The 12,920-nt window shown below is 41.0% G+C and overlaps 1 protein-coding gene across 3 annotated transcripts in view; it reads left to right on the top strand.

Annotated features, from left to right (window-relative positions):
* Window positions 1-12,920, top strand: part of ELF1 (E74 like ETS transcription factor 1) — an 88,926-nt gene that overhangs the window by 1,363 nt on the left and 74,643 nt on the right. Inside the window, exon 1 of one of the 3 annotated variants that reach the window (XM_054829822.1) lies at window positions 330-436. The exons of 1 other annotated variant lie outside the window; for it this stretch is intronic. The gene's annotated coding sequence lies outside the window, so the exon portion shown is untranslated. Of the gene's footprint in view, window positions 1-329; window positions 437-4,045; window positions 4,139-12,920 lie in introns of those variants that run through there. One more of the 3 variants, XM_054828057.1, reaches the window with a different exon arrangement.

Raw genomic sequence — 12,920 nt, 5'->3', positions numbered from 1 at the left:
AAAAATATGCACTGGATTGAAATCTGGTCGACGGCCTCTTCTCCAGAAACATCTTTTAAGCTAATTTTGAACTGATTCTGCTTAGATGCTAAGGGGAAATCCATGACAAATACTGGCCTTTTAAGTTTCTCTGAACTTTAGAACTTAGTTGCTTACGCACATGGACACATTGGCACCGTTAGGTCCAAAACATAATTTCCCCCCTAAGTTCGTTAAGTTAGGGAACAATTTAAAGGCTTGGCCTCTGCAGGCATTGCTCTTTATGCGTTGATTAGTGGAGCAGAGACTCTCTGAAGACTCTTGCGTGATCCCTGCTGCCTCACCCACCTACAGAAGTGACGTGGGGCATCGTGTGGTTGTGCAGCTCTGACCGTCGATTGCCAGGACAGTTTGAACACCTCAGCGCTGCGGATAAGAAGCCGGTGTTAAATTGAAGGTGGAATTTTTTTTTTTTTAAACTGCATCTGTTCAATTGCTGCTTCTGAGACAGGGAACAAGCACAGTATTTAAGAGGTTTCATTTGTATACCTCTATATGTACACGTATCTGGATCCTACGAAACATGTCTGCCACCCAGTGGATGTAGCTGATCTTTATATACAATATATCCTATACATTTACTACCTCTCTGCGCCACCCAGCCCTACCTGGTGGGTAAGTTTGCAGAGCAAAGCACTTAGGAGTTGTAAAAACACTGGGCTCATCTGGCTATGCTGGGCCAGTGTGCGATGATGCTGTCTGTGTGACATGATCTGCCACCATCCTTCCCGGCTAGCTTGGGTGATGAACCAGAGCTGCATCCACCAAGGTGTAGCTGCCAGAAGAGGTGACGTGAATGAGGCAGATCATTATACACAGAAGGAGAGGAGGTTTCATGCCTGAGACAGCTGGAGAATTGGATTTTGCCCCCCGCCTTTCCTGTAGGGTTTCCACGTAAACATAAAGGTTTTCACGCACGGGCTGTTGGTTTTTCTGGGTGCCTGGCCTGAGTTCCTGGGATCTGCTTTGCTCTTAGGCTGAACTTGTCCATCTGGAACAAAAGTCAACAGCTGTTCGCTCTCGATGTACAGAAGATGTTTTGTAGATCTGAGCATACTAGAAATACAAGTCTTGAGTGTCAGAACTCCTCTTCAGTGTTTTCATCTTTTTGCTTTAATCTTTTCCCATCTTAATTTCCCACCTTTAAAAAAACCTCGATAACAGTTTCCTTTATCTTATGGATTACTGCAGTGATGAGAACCATAAAAGAACCTGGAAGAAAAGAAATAATTCCCTCTGTGGTTTGGAAGTGTGTAGTGATGCTCTAGAGAACAAGGGCAAAAAGAGGAATTGGTGTGTTAATTATAGCAAAGCTTCTGTGGGGGGAAAAAAATGTGACCAGTCACAACTAGAGATTGACCTTTATGCGTATAAGTACTAGGAGATGGTTTTAATTACCGTAGGCCACTTAGTTCTAATAATTCCTAATTTCTGCCATGTTAATCACATTTTTAATACTACTTTTTGCGTGTAATTTCCTAGGTTTTCTTTCCCTTAGGAAAAGAGCTGAAAAGCAGATAGGCAACCTAGGGTAGCATACTCGTGTTGCCATCCTTCATTGGCTGGATTCCTAGAGTAATGCCTGGGACTCTGCTGTTGGAGCTCTCTGTTGAGGATAACCAGCGGTGGTAGGTGGTGGCTGTGGTCTGCGTTGCTGTGAAGACCTGTAGGACAGGGCAGGGAAGGGTCAAGGAGAAGCAGGACTCCTGTTCACGTCCCAAGTACCTGGTGCCGTCATGGCTTGCACCAGACCCTATGTGGAAAGCCTGGAACCTGCTGCCACTCCCTGGCTTGGAGCATGGTTGGTTGAGCTGCAGCTCTGTCCTGCACGGGTGCTGGGGGAGAAGTTGCTGTGGGGATGGCCTATGTTGGCTGATCAGCATGAGGAGTTGAGAAGAATGTGGACATGGCCTAGCAAATACCTACTGAAAATGCACAAAGTGCAATTTGTCTTTGGACGTTTGACCAAATGCAGGTGGATTTTTCATGGGGGCAGCACAAAGGACACCCCAATGTAGTGGCTTCAGCCCTCGTGTCAGATTTATGTCAGATTTATATCAAATCTGTCACCGAGAGCTGGAAGGGTGCTGTACCCTTCCAAGTTTGCCAGAGATTTCTGTTAACATTGAAAGACAGCATTTTCTCTGGTCTTGTTCTGAAAACTGCTGAAGTTCTTCTAATTGCAGTCTGCCTCTTTCCGCACCCCTCGCTCAGAGGCAACCTCTACAACACATGGAACAAAATTTAGCCTGAGGCAGACATTCAACTTGGAAAATTTCAACCCAAACAGTCAAAGTCTGGCCAAGTTACAAGCAGCTGGATGCAGCATCTTGCATTGGAAGTGTTCAGCAACTGCCTCATAGGCGGTGCTACAAGCTTCATCAATTCTGTGTATATATGTTTGTGGACATGGAAATACACTGCCGAATTATAATATTAATTAATAGGTTACATGGTCAACTAACTGGCAGCCAGTCGATTCTGATTTTTTTTTAATAGAGAATCAAACCTGAAACTCTTTGGTTAATTGTGTGAATGCTTTTCATTACTCACATTATTCATTGTTGTTTCCCTGGCCGAAAAATTGAAAACTTTAAAATGGAGCCTCTGAAATAAATGACAAGCTAGGGCTTACTTGTTCTGAATCTTTCAGAATGACTTAACAATTGTTAAAGACCAATTTACAGTAGAACTAGAGCAAATTGATTCCCAGCGTTTTGAATTGTAAAAAACCACATCTCCCAAATTCTTAAGCTATTCATCAACTGCTGTATTGTAGCAGACTCACCCTATATTGTATCCCTGATGTATCTATTAACTCTGCAGTGAAATGTGAGTTTAAAACAATTGTGCCATGGAGTCACTGTGGAATAAATACCACAAACATTGGCAAAGTTGCTTCATAAATCTTTCCTAGTTTAGAGAGGAACTTAGGCGTGCCTTTCTTCTATGGGAGTGCAGCTGTTTCTTGTGGGGTCCCCCGGGGGCTGGATCTTGGTGTAAGGCTGTTTAATATCATTATATGCACAGTTTTTCTGATGATATCTCATCGTTACCAACAGATTACATGCAGGTCTGTGCGTGTGTGGAACAAGTTACTAGTATGGCGTACTTCAAGTCATTTTTTCAAATGGTCAGCATCCAGCAGAAGGCATTTTTCATGCAGCCACATACAAAGGAACCAGGAATGCAGTTACGCCAGCAGGATAGGGGACTATCTTCGAACTGGTAATTTGAAAGAAGGCTTAAGAATTTGTGTGGACAATCATCTCAACAGGAGTTTTCACTGTAATGCTGCGACTGAAGTGTGGTCTTTGGCTCTATAGCAATATAAATATTGCATAGAAATAGGAAAGTACATGGCGTTAGTAAGATCACGGGAATTCCATCTCTGGTTTTGCTGCTCACGCGTGAGGAAGCATGTGAAATACTAGTAAGAGCACAGTGACAAAAGTGATCCAGGGTTTGGAAACCAAGCTTCACAATGCAGAGTGTACAGAGTTTATTCAGCTCAGAAGAGACTGAGAGGGGAAATGATGCCTGTATATGTCATACATATACGTAAGGAAAATACATGATACTTGACCCTACTGAGACATCCAGTGTCCAGGAAGTGAAGTTAGGTATATTGTACCTTGAAATAAGAAGTAGCAACGAGGGCAATAAAGCGTTGTCGTGGATTTGCTGTTGCTGTGAGTGTTTAAAGTGAGATGGGGTTTCCCTGTGAAAGATGTGCTTTGGCTTGGTTCAGCGGGGGACATTTCTGGTGCATGTAGAATAGGGAAGGACTGTGCTGTGTTCACCTGCATTCTTCCCTAGATTGAGAAAACAAGATTATTTGCTGTGCTTTCCTTGTAGGACATTTTGCTGCCTTGAACAAGATTATAATAAAATGTCATGCTTCGGAACTAGGCTGGTTTCTCTTGGGTTAGGAGGACCATTTTTCTAGCTGCCTAATTTGACTTCTGGGATTATGAGTAATTAATGTGTACTTTCCTCCAGAGCATCAACATCTGGTGGCAGCTGGAGACAGGATATCGGGTACTCGCCTTCCTCACTTACTGCTCTGTGTCAGTACAGAGTCCTCTCATATTCCCAGGTTGGTGTACCGTCTTTCTTTGCTCAGGATACTGACAGCTATATTCAGGGATACAGAAATTTCCCCTGCTAGTAGGTAAGGCACGGACATCGCTCACCGTTCAGAAGTCAACTGCTAAGGGCTCGCGGTACCTGCACGCCCGCTCTCCCCTTAACCACCTCTCTGTCTTTTGGACATGCCTCTCCTGCCACCAGATCTCCTGCTGCAAGCAGGCACCAGAGACGGGGGACGTGGGCACACGTATGGCTTGGCAGCGTAGCACCCCCAGCAGTCACTAAACCAACAGAAGTTATGGCAGTGAAATGATTTTGTAACCTGAAATGCATGACTGACTGCCCGAATCAAGTTGAATCATTACCTGCAGAGCTCCTTTTCAGGCAGCTTCACAATAAAGCTGAAGGTTTAATTTGGCCTGGGAATTGCTCTTGAGCCTAAATAGTTATGAGGTGATGTTTTATAATTCCGTAGTTCATTCTTTCTAATATAACAAATAGACAGATTTTTTCCTCTGGAATCTGAACTAGAATAAATATACTTTAAGTGTTAAAGTATTTCTTTTGGTAGAAAATTTATTTTATTGCACCTACTCTGGGGTACATGGTATGCAAAAGAATGCCAGGTTCTGATGTTCAATATTTCACACAGTGGTTTTGATTTGGGCTTTTTCATTCACACTTTAAAATATCCTATGAATGTTTTAAGGTAACAAATTGCATTTTCTATACCAGATGACATTACTGGAAGTTTTCCTGCTGAGAAGAACTGAAACTTGAGGAGCCTAAGTTCTTGTAAATCAGTATCTCTAGACTTCTCGAAAGCATGCATCTAAGTATTTCTGCTTGCTTGGAAATAATAAAGCACTAAAGGACTTCTCTCAAACATGATTTCTAAAAACACTTTCCTCAGCTGCCTTATGTGGATATGCATGTTTGAAAAAATAATGACAGTACAGCCTTCTGGGGTTTGGCCCATATACCTATTGCTATGTTCACTGGAGTTAATGATAATGCACTATTGATTTCTAGGAGGTGCAGGATCCAACTTACTAATAAAGTACAAATCAGATTGGATGTTTTCAATTTTTAAGAGCTCTAGTTAGGTTATTTAATAAATTTCTCCTCAGAAAATGGCAAAATCAAAGAATCAACAGTAAATTTTGCATCCTATTTTCATGTTCCAGTAGTTGGATAAAACTTGCGTTGATATGATAATGAGCATTGCCACATGATGTCTGTTTTGACAGTGCCATCATGGGTTGTAGTTTGCCACCTCGTGACGTCTTACTGTGCTCATAATATTTAGTGAGTTTTATTCCCTTGCTGGCTGTGAAGTGAAACAGTGTTTTAGGCTGAAATTAAAATTTACAGAATTGTTAAGTGACTTGTGCCCATCTAAGGGAGATATAAAATTTGAACATAATGCTGTTAAATAGCTGAGCTATATAACTGACTGTACGCATAGCAGCACAAATTGTGTGTGCAGGATAATTATGCACCCAGACAACCAAATTAACAAAGGCTAGAAATAGTAGTAGGACTCTGTTCTCTACCAGGTTTGGTTTTCCCCTTTACCAGTGCCAAATGTAACTATAATTAGGATAGTGAGGAGTTAGGTGTTTTTATTGAATGTATTATTCTGTACCTGCTGTATGTGTGCAAACTTCCCACGGAGTCCCTAATCCAGCACATCTGTGGCCAGTGAAGATGTAATTTTGCTGCTCTCCAGAATTAGTTTAATTTCCTTCTTTTACTTATGTGTGTATACAGAAATACCTTTTTTCTTGTTAAAACCTACTATTTCAGATTGACCCGCGTACTTTAGGCAGCGTGATATTCCGGTCTTTTTTCCTCCATTAATACAATAGTGACATTAAGCAGTTACAGTGTTTGAAATACCTGGTCATACAGGAATCAATGAAATTTAATGAGGTGTTCCAGCTTGCTTGACCTTGTTCTGCGACTCGGTTATGTGTCATGTATTCAGGTAGAAAACTGAGCACGCTCCAAGTCCTGGCAGAAGGTCGCGCACATGGTATCTGCTGCTGCAGCTTCTGTTTCAACATCTGCTGCTGCTTGGAGAGATGCTGCTGCTGTGTCATTTCCAGTAGCTTGCATGTTAAGCCTGTATCGGATGGTTTTGGGGTGTGCTTGGGCTTTTCGGGGGGGACACGAGCCGGTGGTTGAGAAGTAGAACTGCTGGTGAGAAAGTTGTAGGATTCTGCAACTTGTTGCAGACGTTCAGAGACCTTTTTCAGGCAAGAGGGATCAAACAGCATCCTGGTGCCTGTTTTCTGCTCATTAATTTTGTTCAGAAGGGAAGCTCAATGAGAAATGGCAAGGTCTCTTGTTGATCATGGTCTGATGTTGATCAAGAGAGTTACAGCAGATATGTTTGTTTCGAGTCTATTTTGTCACCAGTTTAAACTACTGAAGAGGTGAGGAGGTTATGCTACCCTGTGGCATAGAATTTGCTGGGTTTTTTAAAATAAATGACAGAGGAAGTGGTATTGTGGGTAAAAGGACAGCCAGGCTAGTCAGAAAAAGGACCCTGACAGTACTTAGTGTTCGTATACTGCTGTAGGAACACTGACTGTTCCAACATGTCATGATAATAACGTGTTACCTAAGGAACAATAAACTTCTAGGAAAAGAGCACAGTTCAATGCAGTTTCAGAAACTTCAGGATTTGGGGGGAGATCAACTGATCTAGACATCAAAAAAGTACAAATTCAGTAACTAAGTACAGACGACTGATTTGATTCATGCATTAAAATATGTTTCCTCTCGAGCCTAAGGAAGACTGTTCCTTGTCTTCAGGCAGCCATTTGTACTGAGTGAAATGGCAGCGGGAGACAGACAGCTCCAGCACCTTCCTGGCGGGACCCTGGGCCTCCTCCCACCTGTTCTGCTTCCTGGGGTGCAGAACATAACAGAAGCGAAGCTGGTACCAAGCTCCAGAAAGAAGTCCAGTGCTTGAATATTTCTAGCAGTAATTTCTCCAAACAGATACGCTGCCTCAGAAAAATAACTCTGATGATTGGTCTCCAGACAGCTCTTGCACAGCACTTTTCCTTGCTCTCCCTGCATGTCCCCCCTCGCAAGTGCACAGGAGAGAAATACCTGTGGGCCAGACAGCACTGTCTAATGAAATGGCTGACCTTTAATTGGTGTGGATCCCAACTGCAGACAGGCATCTTCTAAGTCAAATGCTGCGCCTGAGGGACAGCTGTGCAGGCAGAGGCACCCTTTTTTGCGTGCTGTCACTGGAAGTGGCGGTTTGCACAGGCACCCCGAGGAGGAACAGGGCTGAGCACGTGTCAGAAGTACTGGGTGGGCTGGGTCTCCATGCCCATGCTGAACATGGGAACCCTCTGTTTCTGCCAAAATTATTTTGCTTAACTCACGTGGTTTAAACAGTAGATTTATTTCAGTTGAAGTGGACTGGGGAGCTTTGGTGGCAAAGCTGAGGCAGGTGCTGGTAGCTGTACGGAGAAGCTGCTGGGGAATGGGTTGAGGAAATTAGTGGTGCGTTAGTGGAGATAGTGGCAATGAGATGTGTCCGCAGTCTATTGAGCTGCAAACCGTTCTCCAGCCTTGTGCGGGCAGACTCGTGCCAGCATTTTACTTCTATGTTTCCTTTTGGGAGAGGGGAATTACACCCATGTGTAATTATGTGCGGAGAATAGGTGCCCCAGCACCTGCCTCCCTACACTGAAGTAGTGCTGAGCTTTTTTCTCACTATTTGGGTATGTCTGCTCTGTGCAGCTGTGTTTCACTGGAGGCCTTTTGAAGTGAAACCTTCACCTCAAGCCATCCAAATCAAACCTTTAGGGGTTTTTTTTTTTAAAATTTTCCTAGTTGAACAAATTTTACAGGTTAACAGATTTAGCCTTTAGCGTTTGTAAAAATTTTACTAAGACTTTTTCAAATTAATTTTTCAAATGTTAATGTTACAGCATCGTAAAACCTTTCAGCCATTACAGGTGTAATATTTTAATGAATGAATTAACTAGCTTCTGACCATAAATACATTGCCGCCAAGATGGTGAGAGCCAGAAATATACTTTTATATTCTTGGCAAATGACCATTAGTGAAAATTTTCCAGGACACATCTATTGATGTTACATATTTTTCATTTCCTTGTGATCAAATTTGCTGGTATGCTTTTATCATTTTTGTACTCTTTCAGGAGGGCATCATTGTGTACCTCATTCAAGGCAAATTATTGCAAATATATCACCTAAAGTCGGACCTAGCTACTGGCTTTGCCTCTGGACAAAGTTTCTGCTGCAGTCTAAAACAGCAGTCAGCTGAATGGTCACAGCATGTTTTCAGGATGTTGTTTGCTTAAGAAGTCTCCATATTTTTTCTGTGAGAAACCCAATACATTAACTTTTGTGCAGGTGTTGTGTTTTGCCCCTCTGAAGTAGAAGCTGGATCAGAAATGGGGGTTCATAGTCTCTGTTTTATCATTGCTGGGCGATGAGCAGCTGCAAGGTCAAGTCATGCACGAGGCTGTTACTGTACAAGCCCACGCCCTCATCGTCTTTACTAGCTAGGTGTGGGGTTTTTTGTCTTTTCCCAAATCTGTACATATTTGTGAAAGAAAATGTCTCGTTCCATGTTTTCCTGAAGAAAAAAAGGTAGTTATACAGGGAGTTGCCTTTGTTGTGGAGAATTAGTGTTAAATACTGTGTACTTCTTCACATTAAGACTCAGACTAGGTTCCAGGTCTTAGATCTTTGCTTCAATACCTGTCAAGAATATTGCTTACTTTTCTGAATTCTCTAATCCTCCCTTTTCTTGTTTCAGATTAATGTCACTACATGTCTTGACATCAAATATAGTTAGAGGCTGAATAGTTCATTGAAGCTTTTGGTTTAAGTGGTGGACAACCATATAAAAATCCTTTTTAGTTTTTTTTTTTGAGGTGGAGAAGGATCAGTTATGTACATGTTCAGATTTAGGTTTCCATTCTGTATATATTATTATTAGACTGAGCAGTAGTCTTATTACAGGTGTTTCAATAGGCACAAGTATTGCTGCAGGTGTGGTTTAAGGGAGAAAATGCGTAATTCTGGTTCTTTTGTACAGCACCACATTCACATTTGTAGAATGGCTGCATTTTAGCAGAGAAAGCTATTCTAAATGGGAAGTATTAGGAAAACCACTGAATTTGGATACTGTGTTAAAGAAATTGGAGGACTGATGTGAGAAGGTGGCTTTATGAACACCATCACTGGTGCTTTTTTGTACGTGTGCTGCCTCTTTCTTATCTAGTCAGGTTTCTAAATTGTGTTCTTCAATTTTTTAATAAACCAAAGACAAGTAGAAATAAAAGTCCTAAAGTTGTTTTTTCAGCATTCTGGAGAAAATCCTTTCTTGAGACTACTCATTTTATCTGCCAGAAAGCAAACCTGCTTACCAGTTCCAGGTATGCAGGCGAGATGACTACCGTACCTGGATTCTGGCTGGCATGGGACACAGGTTGGGTGGCTTAAAAACAGACGTCTCTAAGCTTTTGCTCTGTGGAGCCACCACAATAAAATTCTTCCATCTTTATTCCAAAATGTATCTTGAATGTTCATTCATATGCCTGAGGAATAGGGAGCAGAGCTGGGAATGAAAGAAAATGAGGTAAAACAAATTAGAAAGGGAAGGAAGTAGAAGGAGGTAGATCTAAAGTAGTTTTCTCCTTCTGCCAGGATGTGAGCCAGGGAAATGAGATGCAGAAGAAACTCTGAATAGTCCTGATAAAATTGAGATAATTTAAACTGTTATAGAATGACTGGGAGCTAGATCAGCGCATACAGAAGAATGTTAGGTTAAATTCATTACCCATAGTGAGAAATTTAAATTCCTCTCACCCAACTTAATGTGTGGACAGTTGTTTACTGAAGGATTTTTTGGGGTCCTTTTTAAGAACAAAATGTTAACTTTTACTAAATGTGATGAAAATGGACTCAAATCTGAACACTGCTGCCAAATAACTTCTAAGAACAATCATCTGTAGTTACAGCTTAGATTTCTAAGCATGAATAAAAAAAAAGTCATTTTCTTTATGCTTTCTCCTTGACTGAGATCATTGACCACTTTTTTAAGAAAAGCTGTTTTAATTACTCTTATTCTGAATATTAAAATTAAATTAGTTTGATGTAACTCTTCAGTAGTGGTTGAAATAAAGGAAGATTTCTGTGACCACAGTCACAGGGAGTATATTTTTGTCTGATATGCAAAGCTGGAAAACATTTCTAATGTGCCTTACTAAAAAGGGGGAGCATTAAAAGTTCAATAAATAAAATTGGTTACAGAGCAGCAGTGGATGAAACATTCTGAATTTAGGCTCCCGTCCTAGAGTATGAGCATTCTACCCTCAAATTTAGGTCTCTGTCCCTTGAGGGTAGAGGGAGTTGAAATCATTCCACTCTGGCTAGTTCATGTTTTCCAGAGCACAGATACCTTTAAAGCTGTTGGACCCTCAGTAAATGCTGGACAAAATGGGTTATAAGGTTAAACATATATACCAAAATGCTAAATTGACACTATTAGACTGAAATAACAAACATAAATGTATATATAGTACTTTGAGTGGAGCATTGAGAATACTAAGTCTTTATGACTGGTTACTTGAGGAGAATATTGAGCTCCCTCCATTAAATGAATGACCTCTGTTAGTGGAAAGCAGGAGAAAAATCACATCTGTGAAACCGTGCCTGCCATAATGTCCTCTCATTCTCTTAGCCTCTGGTTCCTGATTCTGTTTTCAGGGCTCCCTAAACCACAAAGTCAAGAAAGATGATTCCTGGGAAGCTTTTGGAAAACACATTGTCGTAGTAGCAGCAATTCTCTCTGGAACCGAGCCTCCATGCGTGTGTGCAGTGGTATCTTCTAGGATATGTCCAAGTGCCCTACCTCGTTTTTATGTGCAAGTTAAAATAGTAGAGGTGACTGTTTGGTTTCTTGGAGTGATCCACAGGATTGTAGTCTTAGAGGATTTGCTGGTACCTGGCTGGAGATCAGCGTAGAGATGCAAGGCTACTGTTTGTGCAACTTGAAATCAAAATTGAAATTGAGAGATCAAAATGTTGGTCTTCCAGCAGCCAGCTCGCCTTCCCTGCAGCGCCAAGCTCCCCGACACCCCTCCTTCTTGTGTCCTGCAGTCTTTACTTTTTATTTCTCTTCTCCATGATTTATGTATTCACCAATTGGTTAATGTAGCATGTATTTGGATAGGTAAGCCTGCCACTAAAAGTAGTATTTGCTGAACAAGCAAGTAATCGGGTTGTGTTTCTAGCTAACTGTTCTTTAATAGCCAGTTCTCTATCTGAATGAGTTGCAATGGAAAATGGATTAATTCACATGAGCTTACTTTTTGCACAACTTATTGTTTTTTCTCCTGCCTCTCCAAGTTAGCACTTTTATCTTTTTCCATTACTTAGGGCAGCTGGAAGAGCAGTAATACACGCACTTTCCTTTCCTTTGTGTTCACATCCTGAGCAGTGCAGAAATACCCTGTTGCATTCTCATAAACATCTAAAATATTTGTGGAACGCTAGCTGAACATTTTTCTAAAAATGATGTTTGTCTGGATTTCCCTTTAATTCCATAAATTTGGCCTGTGTCCGTACAGTGAGTTGGCATGACTGCGCAAGGTAGCCAGTATGGCCATGCTGAGGGTGGTGGGATTCAAAGGGCAACAAAAATTGGAATAGAAGCAAACAGGTTTTTTGTCTGACAGGAGCAGTGGAAAACCTTGCAGCAACCACCCCAATGTGTGCATACACTAGATGTTCTTTGTTATTATCTAAAACACAAACGTGAATAAATAATTCCCTGGTACTTCTTCAAGATATCAACAATAATTTCCTGTAGCACAGCTGACTTACTGGGACTGTGCAGTCTCTGCAACCTAACTCTCTAGCCTTTAAAAGAAAATTAATAATAATAATGATAACAATAAAAGCAGCTGCAGAAGTACAGCTTTGGGTCCAGAACTGTCTAGCTGAGGGTGGTGCCTGGCTGTTCTCCCTCAGGGGAGGGTTTGATGGGGAACATTATGATCCCTCCTCCTATCCTCTTGCTCTGTATAAAGGCCAAACAATAATAGTAATACTAACATTGCCGTGCTGTAACTTCTGTGCATATCTGTATGCTTGTCTCCGGCTGTACTAAATACTTTGTCTGTGATTAATAGCATTCCTTGGACAGAAACTTTCACGAATCTCAGCTTCATTCTTGATTTGATTTTTATACTGATAAATATAGACATTAAAAAATCCAATGTGAACACTGGGTTGGCTTTTTTTTTTTTTACTTCTTCCCAGTATGTGTTTGTTATTGGTGAATGTGTTGCAACATCCAAAAATGTAATGAGTGACTCACAGAATGAGAAGAGGAAAAATATAGTTAGAGCTTTTTAATGAGGATTCCTCAGCCAACTACAGTGTGTCCCAGATAAGAAACCACTATTTCACTATAAAAAACCCCACCCAGTCATTGCTTTTATGTTCCTTCTGTGTGTATTTGCAACATAGTTTCACTTGGTATATATTTCTATTCATTCATTTGCTGGATTTTTTTTTTCTGTCTTATGTCAGGGTTTACAACATTCTGACATCCAAACAAAAACCACAGAACAACATGTTTACAAATAGTTCTGGATTTTATTTTTTTTGTATATGTAAGAAACAAAAATAGCAAAGGCTAAGTTTACCATTACTGGTGTAGTAACATTTCTAATAGTTTCAGATTGAGCCTGTATCCTTAAAAATTATCCTTGCAA

This window comes from Grus americana, chromosome 1, assembly GCF_028858705.1.
Source record: "Grus americana isolate bGruAme1 chromosome 1, bGruAme1.mat, whole genome shotgun sequence".
Taxonomy (NCBI): Eukaryota; Metazoa; Chordata; class Aves; order Gruiformes; family Gruidae; genus Grus; species Grus americana.
The sequence above is the reverse complement of the archived record's forward strand: the minus strand, read 5'-3'. Positions and strand labels throughout refer to the sequence as shown.